A 12978-nucleotide genomic window follows, 5' to 3' on the forward strand; every position below is an offset into this window, starting at 1 on the left:
AAATATATTCAAGGCTTGTAAAACATGTAATGAAGTCAGAAATGTTTTGGAGATTTTTTTGAAAAGCGTATAATAAAATCTCCACCAACTAAATGCTTGTATTTTTGACAAAAAACAGTTCAAGGTAACAAGTATTGGGATTTGGAAGGATTCTTAATTTAATGAAGGTGGACAATAGCTTCCTGTGAGGCATGCAGCAACTTTACAAATAAGCTACAAATATAAAATATAGTTCATTCACTCTACCTAGCATGTCTTTTTTTTTTCTTACATTCTTTACACTTTCTGTTTCTGATATATTTCTGCAATCTGCTCAACAACTGCTAGCCCACCATACTGATCTGAGATACTACTTCCAAAGTCAGAATAGAGAATATTTTTTCATGGTTGTATGTGTTTTACCTAGTAGAACTCTTTTGTCAATCATTTGAAAGTCATAGCAACCTTAGAAATTCTGATAGTCCTTTTTAGGGGCATAAAATGATGTATTACTAATGCAGGAATATCACCAGATGATTAGGTCATGCAGAGGATTATTATTAAAGGAAATCTCTTAATCTGCAGATACTCACAGTATTAAATCTAGTTTACAGATGCAAAAATTAGTTGTGCAAGCATAGGCCTGATATGGCATGTTTCACATGTTTTTCTTGAGTCTTTTTCCATATTATATTACTAATCCTAATGCTAAATAATGTTGAAGCAATTAGTCTATTAATCAGACTATTAGCTCTGTTTGGATGATGAAGGATTTTTTTTTCTGAACAAAACCTAATACTTTTAATAAAATTTACCTTAAGAATTATGAGAATAAATTCTTTTATTTAACACTCGGCATTATGCACTGGAAATACTTAACCTTTAAAAAAGCACAGATTGTTTTGCTACAAATAATCTGAAAATTGGTTTGAATGGTGAACTTTCAGCCTTCCTTCTCAGCTGTCATTATTCATGCTTACAAAGTATTAAACAAAGTAAACCATACACCCCATGTGGGCCTGAAGCTGTAGATTTTGTGAAGCATATACATATCTTCATATGCATCTTTTAGCAATGTAATGGTGCAATGCTTAGTGCTGTCATTTATCAAGACTTAAAATTAGGATATATATACTAGGAAAGCCTAATTCAGAGTGCAGAAATGTTATTTATCATTTAGTAAATAAAGGAAATAGAAGTCCTGGTATGTTTCTATCCCATTTCATTCTAAAACAGCTCTTTCTGTTTGTTACTAGTAAAATAAAATAAAATAACATATTTTGTGGTTTAGCCCAGCACATTCTGCCTGCAGTAGAAATTGGGCAGAGATTCAGAAAAAAGGTAAAATTTGTGGATTGGTACAAAGAGAGTTTAATAGGACAGACAAGGAAGGGAAAATAATCATAATTATAGTAATAAAAGAATATACAAAATAAGTGAGGCACAATGCACTGCCCAGACAGCCCCCAAGCAGCTGTTTCCACCTTCTGGCCTTATCCTCCACAGGGTTTTTTTTCATCATAATGTCAAATGGTATGGAATATTCCTTTGGCCAGTTTAGGTTAGCTGTGCTGGCGGTGTCTCCTTCCAGCTTCCTATGCATCCCCCGTCTCCTCACTGTCAGGATGGTATGAGAAGCTGAAAGTTACTCGACTTAGTGTAAGCACTGCTCAGCAACAACTTAAACATTTAAGGTCAGTCAAATTACCCTTATTCTAAGTTACTGCACATTTTGTTATTGAAACATTCAAAGCCTTTTTTAATGGTAAATAAATGGATTTTTATTTTTTTAATAGAAAATTCCCAATATTACTAGCATTCAAAATCATCAATAACATGTGTTAGACCAGATCATTTAAAGTTTCTTTTGAAATACTTGGTTTTCCCTGGAATACATTATAAATCATGTAGTTTTTAGTGAAACGAGAGGAGGATTCCTCCTTTCCTATGTAGTCTGAAAATAATTAGCTGAGAAAAAAAGATGTTGTTTCTCTTCTGAACAATTCCTAAATCCATGTATTTCCTCCTGTGCTCCTTGTAACAGAATTAGCATGGGCTGGATACCCTAAAAGAAACAAATGAGAATGTACAGATGTGCTGGACCTCTTCATTTCTCAAGCATTCCTGGTAATGACTGATAATATCTGTAGTGGTGGTCTGCAAAAGGCTGTGAACCTTCTCTGCTCTGGGAAGGTGGCTTCTCACCAGGGCTGGTTTAACCTGCTGCCGGGGACTGGTGGATGCTGAAGTACAGTCATCAGCACATGCTCATCACTCACAAGGCATCACAGCCTCCAAGTCCACCAGGATCTCATCACAAAGCTAGTCTGAATTTTGCTATGGAATAAATACTCAGCACAAGCTCCTTTTTGTCAGAATACAGAAGGGCACTCAGTGGGGTTTTAAAAAACAAAGCAAAATGTTTTGATTTCTGAATTCATGATAGATATTGTGAGTCTGCTCAGTATCTGTTCCTAAGGAATTTCAAAAAGGCAGGAATAAATGTAGTGGTAGTAAAACTACTAATTTGGTTTTTTTTTTTAAACATCTTAACTGCATTAATATATTCCTGTCTGTTTTCATTAGCTCTCATTTACAAAACATTGTTATGATGCCAGAACAACTTATACATCTTATACGTGCAGTCTGTATTCATAATTTGCAGGCACGGCTTGACAACTGTTGCCATACTAACTGTGCTAACAGCTGGGCCATCATTTCCACTCTTTCATTAAAAAGGTAGCAATGTGGTTTAGGTTGCAAAATACTGCCTACATCAGTGACCCGATACTCCTTTACACCTCTTATTCCGAACCATGTGTTAAAACAGAGGAAATGGGGCACTCCACACCTTCTGGAATCAAACATGCCTTTCCTATAAGCATTTCTCTTTCTTTAAGGATATAATTGTTAAATTAGCAGTCTGAACATCAAATGGGGCTATAGCAGTTATGAGAGGAATTGCAAGACTGACAAAAATTAACTTAACTGGCTATGTTTGGTAATTTGAATGAATAAGATTAAGAAGGGTAAAAAGCTACAAAAGGTGAAGATTTAGGTAGTCTCAAAACCAGCTTTGACAAACAATCTCCTGTGTAAACAATGTCAATATCTGAACATTTCTGCATTATTCATACCAGTGATACTTGCATACTGCTTTTTATTTCTTCCTTTTGACTGATAAAAATGTTGATAGCACTTGAAATAGGTATAGCAACAGAAATAACATATTCTATTTTCAGGCTCATCTTCGAAAACATCACAGGAAATGTATGAGGTAAAGCAGGAGACCTAGTTGAGTGACCTCCAGTTATATGAGAATAGCTAAATTGAGGAAAAACAGTTGTATACACAGATTTTTGAAGGACTTCAGATGTTGCGAGTTATTAGTTTTATAAGCTTTTGTTTTATGTTTATGTTTATAAGACCCTTTGATCCCAATTTTGAGCTGTGGGAACTGTCCTGGGGAAAAATAAATTTTTGGATATGGTGCCTTATCCTCCATCTGTTTAATCAATGTTGCAACATACATTGCCTTGTCTATGAAGCATTTCAGGAGTCCAGTTTCTCAGTGTAGCACAGGATTTTGGGACCTAGTGAGTAGTTCAATGTCCTTGCACTCCTTCACATGGTGGAGAATTGCTGTTCTCTCGGACAAGATACTAAGGACAAGGAAATCAGTACAATGTTGGACTTGGCACCAAGGTATTGAGTTGTATGAAAAAATAACCCGTGCCCTAGCGCTGTTGGTTTTGACTCCTGGAAGCAATCATAGAGGAAAGAGACTAATGGGGCTGCCCTGGAGTTCAGGGGTCCCCCTGTAACCACAGTGGATTAAAGTGGAGAGGGCTGCATTAACTGTTCAGCTTTCAATTCCCAGCTAGCTCTGCTGGCAGATTTCAAGCATGGTAAAATTGCCATAAGACTTACCAGCCTCAGTCTGTTATCAAGCATGGCACAGGAAACTGTTTCATTATTGCTGGTATTGTAACTGAGGACTAGATATTAGTTACTATGATTTCACCAAAACTTTAGAATAGTTGATTAATCTTTTTGTGGATATTTATTTGTTAATTGATTTTTGAAGGTTGGAAGTGTATTATGTTTTGGGTTTTGTTTGTTTTTTTTTAATTAAGTGACTGGCGAAGTCAGAGAATTAAGTAGGGCAGGAAGAAACAGATCTATATTTCAGACTTCCTTCTATTTGAAACTACTAAGAATTTTGTGGACCCAGAGAAAACATCTGTGCATTACAACTCCTTTTGGTGTTTGGCAGGTTTTTTTGAGATTATTGAATAATTCTTTAACTAATAATCATGAAAGACAGTCTCCTTTTTAATAAGAATATTGTAATTTGTGTTAACCTCGGAAAATTTAGAATACTGAAATCTGTAAGACACAATATGGCTAATTTTACTTCTACATATAACTTTGGAGAGAAAGGGTAGAAAAATGTACTTTTTACTTCCAAATATTATTGTTTTATCTCCTTATGATGTGAAAACAGAGGTAATGCTAATGATAATGCTATAGCAGAGTTGCACATCATACAGACAACATTAACAGCATTGCACTTCCAACCCAAACCATTCTATGATTCTACGATTCTATGACTTTGTGTAGAATGGATTTTCTCTTTTTCTTCCTCATCTGTTTAATTCATAACAACTGTTAGGAATTCTTCAAGTTGGAAAAGGAGCCATTTCAAATAGTTTTGTAATCATAGAATGGTTTGAGTTGGAAGGGACCTTGAAGACCATCTAATTCCAACCTCCCTGCCGTAGGCAGGGACACCTTCCACTAGATGAGGTAATGGGAAATAGCAACATGTAATCTTCCTGCAGTGAACAACAGTGGAGCAAACACAAAGACTATTTTGGTTCTTTTGGTCAGAGAGAGAGGCTGAAATGAAAATAGTACATATTTCTGCAAGGTGATTTTTTGTGGTTAAGAAAGATTTAAACAAAATCGATCAAAAAGGCTTTGGAAGTTGCAGGGGAAAGTAGATACCTACTTTGTATTTTAAAATTACTTTTAAGTAGCTACTTTTAGAGGGGGGTTTTAGATATTTTTTCACTGAGAGTAAGAGAATTTTTTTTTTTTTTATAATTTCCTGATTGCTAGAACCTATTTGTTGTCTCAGTTTGTTTCACAGTGCTCCTTAATATTTCTCTCTGGGATATTTTCATGCAGAAACTTTGAGGTCATCTTTATATATTTCAGGAATGTTGAACATTTAGGGTTTTTTCTGGTATAATTATTTTAAGAAATCAACCGATAATGTTTACAAATATAAAATTTTGTGCACTGGATCCACAAGCTACACACTTGCGTCAAGGCTTCTTCTGACCTGCACGGTTGAAAGAAGGTGATTTGTTTATCTGTGCATTGATCTGGAGGCTGACAAGGTGACTCTCAGGGCAAAAATCAAAAGCAAAATTTATTCTGCCTTCGACCAAAATAAACACATCAAAATAATCAGTGCAAAGCCGAGATATGGGGGTGCAACTTCTCAAAGTTGCAGAAAACAGATTTCAATCTGTTCAGATCACAATCTGATCCCTGAACCCAGCCAGGGTCACTTCATTCAATCTGGCACACACTGATACCAGTCGAGAAACAGTAAAGGTAAATGAGAGAGTGAGAGCGAATGGGGAGAGAGAGAGAGAAAGAAGGGAAAAAGAAAGAATCACCACTTCCTTTGGAAGGGTAGGGACCGGTGCTTGCTCCTGCACCTCCCCTCCCATTGAACTCAGTGCCACAAATGAGGCCCTGAAGTGATATCCCAAGATCAGTCTTTGGGGAGCGCCTGCTGCTGCACCCCCTCCACTATTCATTGCCAGTGCCACAAAACAAGGGAGCAAGTAGCCGGCCTTCAGACAAAATGTTTAAGGCAAAGAAAGAAGTAAAGTTGGGCTTTATAGGATGGTACATCTGCCGAACACTGTGTAACTGCATAGAGCACAAACTAATAGGTTGAACTGTCTCCACAGTTACTACAGGCACAAATTGCTCACTAATGAGTTATTTTTAATGATAGTGTAAACTGAGAAGACCTACTAGCCTGGTTATGATCCTTTAGATGTTTCCTCACTGTGAGCTATTCAAACTGTGTGGCAACTGCACATTTTTTATCCCCTGAATTAAATTATCCTTTCAGCATAAACCAAAAATAAACAAAATTAAAATTGAGGTTCAGAAGACCCATCTAATGCCTTCAATGTCAAGTCTGTATCCAGATTTATCTTTATACACATTAGCTCCAGCAGCCACTGCAGAACAGAACTATTCTCAATCGGTACAGTATTTTAATGAAATGTTTACATATAAAATAAGATTTTTAGGGTCATGCAGAATTGAACTGAAGCACTTATCTATATTCACATCTTCTGGTGCTTATCTTGCATTCCTGTGATCTCTAAACTGCTCTGAAAGAAATGGTGAGTTTGCTTTCACAACAAATGAGCAGCCAAGGCCAGAATTAAAGGACGCTGTCCCAGATGCTGCTCATTATTTAGTTAATGGCATTCTCATATGGAAATATTATATTCAAAGGACAATATATGTTAACATGCATATCTTAAGTCTGCAAATGTATAGATATGCTTATATATACGCATGTGTGTGTGTGTTTGTGTGTGTGTACAAAAACCATAATATTTGGACCCAGATTCTGTCAGGACATATTCAGACTCTGAATGACATTTTTATTTTCAAAGTCTTATAAAACTAGTTATTACTAGTGAAATGTTTGTCCGATGTAAGTAATGCTGTCTTCATCAAAAGATTCAGGTTAAACCATCTGAAATCACCATTTGGTATGATGAGAATTATATGAAATCTTCACTTCTGTAGAGTACAAATGGTAAATAAACCTCCAAACCCTTTCATCTGTTATTCCAGTATGAAATGAACTGAGCTAGTATTAGACTGTATAGTTTTTACTGGTGAACTTTTTCTGACAGTATTGGAGAAATAAGCTGGGAGAAAGCAGTTTCAATTTCCATTTCAGTTTACTGTTACTTAGTTAGGAAACTAGAAACAAGTCATTTTCCTGAACATGTGCTGCCGTATGCCATACAAAGGAAAGAGAAATATTTATTATGGACTTCTTGTATTTTTTTTTCTTTAAAGAAAATGCACCTGAGACTTAAATGTTACAGTAGAAATAGCATCTCCAGTTAGGAAAGGTTTTAGTTCTTTGTGTAAATATTCCATGCAATTATTTTTTTCTCCTAATAAGATATATAACAGACTCCACTTATGCAGTGAGAATGAAGTTGTATTTTACCCTTGTAACTTCAGATTAGAAAGGACTGCATATATATGAAAATTAAGTGTTAACATATTTATCAGCAGTTCCATTTCAAAGGACTACGGTTTGTCTAAAGGTCCATTTCTCATTTTTATAAAACCATTAGATTATAAAAAAATTATATAGGCAAGATGCCATGCCTATTACTCTCATTTTTATGTACCTCTTTTTACGTGTTTCTTTGCTTATCTGTATGTGCTTTGGATTTTTAACTACATAATCTTTCTGAATCTGGAATCCTGTAAATACTTTTATTAATTGCCATAATGTTATCCACTTCATATCAGAAATAAACTTTAAATAAAATTACTAGGTTTCACTAGGAGCTATTTGACCTACACACAGACCTTTCCAAACCTAACCTGCAAAATCTTGCATTCAGTATATGCCACTGTATTTACAGAGGAGAATATTATACAGTTATTAAACAGTATATTACTTTAATTTATGCTTACATTCTTTCACCTGAAAAATTGTCTGTGAATACCGTGATATATTCAGCTCATTACTTCCAAGTGTCTCTATTTTTCTGTTTGTTAGTAGCCCAATATTGATGCTACTCTCCAGACTTCTCACAACCTCTACAGGATCATCAGAAAATTACTTATACTTGTGAGAGAAAGTGTAAATGTATATATATAATTCAATTGTGCTTCTTCATTAAAGATATCCTGAAGACGTCTGAATGAATAATTAATATTTAAGGTTTTGTTTGTTGATGTTTTTTAAGAAAAAGAAAAAATCCAGACCTCAGAATTCTAGACCTATGCCAGCATTTTCCTTCAGTAACATTTTTATGGGATATTATTTTCTCAAAGAGACTGCATCCGCATTTTCTACTGAACACAGAAATGTGAAGATATTCCTCAGGGACTGCAGGCTGGTAAGCCAAACTTGTGAATTGGTAAAGATGTTTTGAGGTACTCTGAAATAAAGCATTGATGTGAATAATACTTGGTGCACATGTTTAGCTTTCTTGATGATGCTAGTTGCCTGGTAACCAGCAAAAGGCATATGTCAGAGAAGAGTTCAAATAAAATAGCTGACATCAATCTCAGCAGGATAAGGAAAGGGAAAAGCATTTATTAGCTCACCCATATTGGTATATACATGACTCCCATCAGATTTTCTTGTAATTGAATATCTAAGCAAATTCCAAATCTTAACTTACTGCAACATTTATGGTAGTTCTTAATTGGGAACAGTATTTGTGTCTTGTAAAAGATGATTTTAAATGTTTATTTGCAGACAGTGCATAGTATGCCTGCTCAGTTGCCTGTATTGGAAAAATATTTGTTTTGTTCTGCCACTGGCTAGGTAGTAGCTTTTCTATTTTATCGAAATTCACACTGTATTTTGCATGTGGAGTGTAGAGTCACGGGACCTTCAAAGACAAAAGTCAACTATGTTGCATGGGAGGTCACAGGACCACGTTTTTCAACATATCATTTCGGCAATTATATTTTTTGGTATATTCCTCTGGTTGAGCTGTTTATTCTAAACTAAAGAGTACACAAAATTCTGGTAGTGTTTTAAACTTTGTTTTTTCAAATATTCAGGAAACTATATTTATCTGTACTTAAACATTACAAGAAACTCCCTAGTTACGGTTAGATACTCATTTTTACCCAGAGGCCGCTAGCAGTCACATTTTCTGTGACTGCAATGTTCTTGTTTATTCCCAGAATTCATGGACAAATATAGAATTTCCATTGGGATTTTTTTTGAGGAGGTGGTGGTAATTTTAGTCCAGTACCATACTTATGTTTAAAAACTAATGTACTTCTCTTTTCAGAGCCTTCATAAAAGTAAATAATTTTCATAGAGAAAATCAGACATCAGTGTTAGAAACAACACTTTTAGAGTAACGATTTTATTCTAGTAGTTTTCCAAAATTATGAATCACTTCTGAATTAATCAGTTTTATAATATCTATGAAACACTTGCGCGTTTAGCCTAAGCTTGTCATCTCACTGCCCTCTGTTGTCAATGGAGAGGGGCAGCACACGTTTCTTAGACTGTGGCAAATTGCGATCCAAGGTTGCTAATTGTTTCTATTATCAATGAATGAAATAAGGAATTTTCACACTGACCCTTTAAAAATCAAATATATCAGATGGAATTAAATTCACCATTCACGGTGCTTCTTTTTACCTTTTTTGAGTAAGTAAAAATGATATAATAGGAATAACCAGTTCACATTTCAGTTGCTAATGCTCATTACTAAAACCAATATTGCTAATCCAGGAGCTTGAGCTTGCTGAGGCAAGTTCCATCTTCCAGGAACCAAACTTGTACTTCACCTGAAATTGTTACAGACTATTGAACAGAGAAAAAAACATAGTCAAAAGAGAGTGGAATAACCAAATAGTCTGGAAATGACTAGTGATCTTTTATAGAATATAAATTCAAATAGTGTCTGAGCAGAGCAGATCAAGGATTACTAGTTTTGCTTGAAATTACCTTGAATTCCCTTTAAGTCCAGTTGCTGCAAGGTACGCCTACCTACGGAAAATGTGTAATCATTTCTGTGAATTGATGCAAATACAGGAATGTTTTTTAAGCAGAATGAGACAATCTAGGGCAAAACATGTAAGCTTGATCAATATTAGCACTCCCACCATTCAGCCTGCAATAGAAAACCTGCTTATCATTTTGTTTGCACAGGAAAGGGCTTAAGGTGACATCTGGTTTTCTCACATGAAAAATTATGTGTATCATGTTTTTGAGGCCTTCTTATAACCAGGAAATTTTATAATTCCACAGTGAAGTGTGGCTAGAGATCAATCAACCCTCACATCACTCATTCAGACTCAGGTAAAATTTGTCATTCCCATGTTACTGACAAACAAACAGATTATCAGCAAAACTAATTGATTCACACCCCAGAATTTCAGGGCTGGCTACTTGAAGAATTCATGGCCTTGAGATGAATCAGTTGCAGGAGTCCAAGACATAGGAGGAAAGCAAGGAATATTTCAGAATGAACAGATCCATGAGTAATGCCTCGTTGTCCCTGGACCTGGGACAAAGGCATCTCTCAGGCTATTCCAGTTTGTGCTGGAGGCTGAAAAGATCAGCAGGGATTCCTTGTTCCGACATCTATTCTCTGAATTGAATCAACCTTTTGCTCAGCTGTGTTCCTGACCACTAGTGAGACAGCAAATAAACAGCAGAACCATACAACATTTTAGCAGCCTGCGAATTATCCACCCTGCATTCCAGGGCAAGTTCTGACCCTTCTATAGGCCATACCTGAATTAATGCCATTTAATTCCGTAATGAGAAGGTTTTCCACAACTGTAACAAACACCAGAACAGTCACGATCTCTGCAAGGCTTTTGATTTTGTGTCTTACCAACGTTTTGGTCATCTGAAAAGAGCCACAATTATATATAAGGAAGAAAATAATTTCTTACCACACAGTACTTGTCCCCTGGAGTAAGAAAATCAGCTGTCAGGAAACAACTACTGCATGTGTCCAGGAGTTTGACAGCTTCTCCACTGTGGGCAGGTTTGTAAGCATAGATTGTCCCCTGACAAACAGAGAGAGATAATCCATCCCTGGGCTATGAGACTTCTCATTAAAAGCTGTCAAAGACTTCAAGAAAAAATACTCATCTTCCTGAGCTCTTTAAAGTTTCATACTCTACTCTAAATTGAGGTAAAAAGTGCCCAGTAGAATTCAACTGAATTTAGTAAATTATATAAATTTACACTAGCTGAAAATCAGGATGGTTCATTTGAGAGTGATCCAGCTAGTCACGTTTCCAAGTTTTGTTTCTCATAACTGCTTTAATTTAAAACCACCCTATTTCGTATTGCTCCAGAAACCAATCAATATTCTAAAGCAACATAAAACACAAATAATAAATCTTAAGCTTCAAAAGATGTTTTTATCTAAAGACCTCAAAACCTTTTAGAAACAATTCATAACTAATGTAGACATAGATTTTAGAACTTCTCTACGCATTTTACAAAAGGAGAGTGAAATCAGAGACAAAGTGTGACCAAAGTTACCCCCACAAAAAAACCCAAACAAACCACATTTAAATGCCAATTTAAATTATTAAAGGTCTGGAAAACCAGGGATAATTTGAGGATTTGGGACTCTTGTGTAAGATTTCTGGACATCAGGCTGGTCAAAGAAGGATCTTTGACTGGGTGGCCAGACAAATTCAGATAGATGCACAGAACAAGTCTCCCGCATAGCCACAGTAGGTCTGATGTACCCAAGGCCCAAGATTTCATTGCAAACACAAGATGGGCTAAGTTTACCTCTGGTATAATTTGTTGACTTGTGTGATTACATTACAGACATTTCATACTGGCAGTGCCAGCATGCACATACAGAATAAAAGGAACATGCCATTATATAATGCCGTTATCTCAAATGCTATACCTGGTCAGTGACAAGCAGAAGCACAGTGTAATCAGGTGAGAATATGAGGCTGGATATGGGTTTTAAGATATCAACGCAGATTTTCGTCTCATACTGCAGATCTTTGATGTGATAAAAGAATAAAACGCCCCCCTGTGCAGAAAAGTACAAATCCACATCAGGTCAAGGTCAATTATCCCAGCCTGAAGGTCAATTATCCCACCCACTCTGGCAAACTGAACTGGCAAAACCTTCTGAAATTCTCTGGAGCAAGTGTGTTTAACTGTATCCCATTGCTAATGGTCTCATCTGCCTTCATGACGTTTAAATCCAGATGACTCTTATCCTGCATAACGCATTTTTTGAAAAATCAAGGTGTTTTTTAATACAAGTCTTACTAACAGTCCATGTTTGACAACAGACTCTCTCATTAGTAAACACTTGAGATTCCACATTGTTTCTTTTGTGACAGTATAGGGATTTGTCCCTCTCTTAAGCAGCACTGTATAATGTAATCATCATTTTGGATTAAATATTGAGTGAGATTCAGCACAAAACAATTTGGTGGTTCTCTTGGTCATTTTTTTCTCCTCTCCTATTTTTTGTCCATCCTTCTTTCCTGTTCCTCTAGAACTCTCTTTGCCTTTTGTTAAAAATAGTATTGTCCTCTTTGGTTCCTTCTTTGACTTAAAAAATGGAATCTCTTCCCTCCCTGCTCCTTTCTGAGTTCTTGTCTCAAGTTCTAACAAAGAAGATATATGACAAAACCAGAGAGGACCTCCACTTTTTTTCTGACTTCTGTCTTTGCAGTGAGCTCTGCAAATACACTCCATTTGAATGCTTTTTGATTTTCACACAATAAGTTACAAGCATAAAGGATGCCTTACATTTCCAGCTGCATACAGTCCCTCGTTACAAAATGCCATGGCAAATAAAACTGATTGTTGTGGATCCTCTGGTTTGCCACCTGAAAGCACAAAGGCAACAAGAAACATCGAGTTTAATTCATTGCAACCATGTGTCCCAACTTCAAATCTGAGATGATTTACTACTTGTGAGTAAAAAGGCTCAACGGGCTATATATTCTTTGGACTTTGTGCTGTGATGATGAAGGACAAGGCTGGTACACATAATTTAAAGTGACAGTACTACTGTGGTCTGATGAATTAGAAATTAATTTGAGAAATCAAAACTTGTCCCAATGTCTGGCAACCTTCACTGTGGAAGTATTTTTTTTCCCTAATTTCTACTCAGAATTTCCATTGATGCAAACTGTGCCCTTTGCCTGTCAGGTTCCATCCTG

General features: G+C 36.0%; 1 protein-coding gene and 1 long non-coding RNA gene across 4 annotated transcripts in view; both read right to left on the bottom strand.

The window, feature by feature from the left end:
- LOC138733920 (cilia- and flagella-associated protein 43-like) overlaps positions 1 to 12978 on the bottom strand; it is a 203275-nt gene that overhangs the window by 165071 nt on the left and 25226 nt on the right.
- Positions 803 to 10827, bottom strand: LOC138733910 (uncharacterized). 3 transcript variants are annotated; one of them, XR_011339495.1, is made up of 2 exons: positions 10714 to 10827; positions 803 to 2044 (listed from the first exon to the last, which is right to left on the bottom strand). It is a non-coding gene; the product is annotated as an uncharacterized lncRNA (long non-coding RNA). The 3 variants fall into 3 exon arrangements; XR_011339493.1 differs by lacking the exon at positions 10714 to 10827 and adding an exon at positions 9758 to 9801; XR_011339494.1 differs by lacking the exon at positions 10714 to 10827 and adding an exon at positions 9449 to 9695.

Source organism: Phaenicophaeus curvirostris, unplaced genomic scaffold (assembly GCF_032191515.1).
Source record: "Phaenicophaeus curvirostris isolate KB17595 unplaced genomic scaffold, BPBGC_Pcur_1.0 scaffold_46, whole genome shotgun sequence".
NCBI classification, from domain to species: Eukaryota; Metazoa; Chordata; class Aves; order Cuculiformes; family Cuculidae; genus Phaenicophaeus; species Phaenicophaeus curvirostris.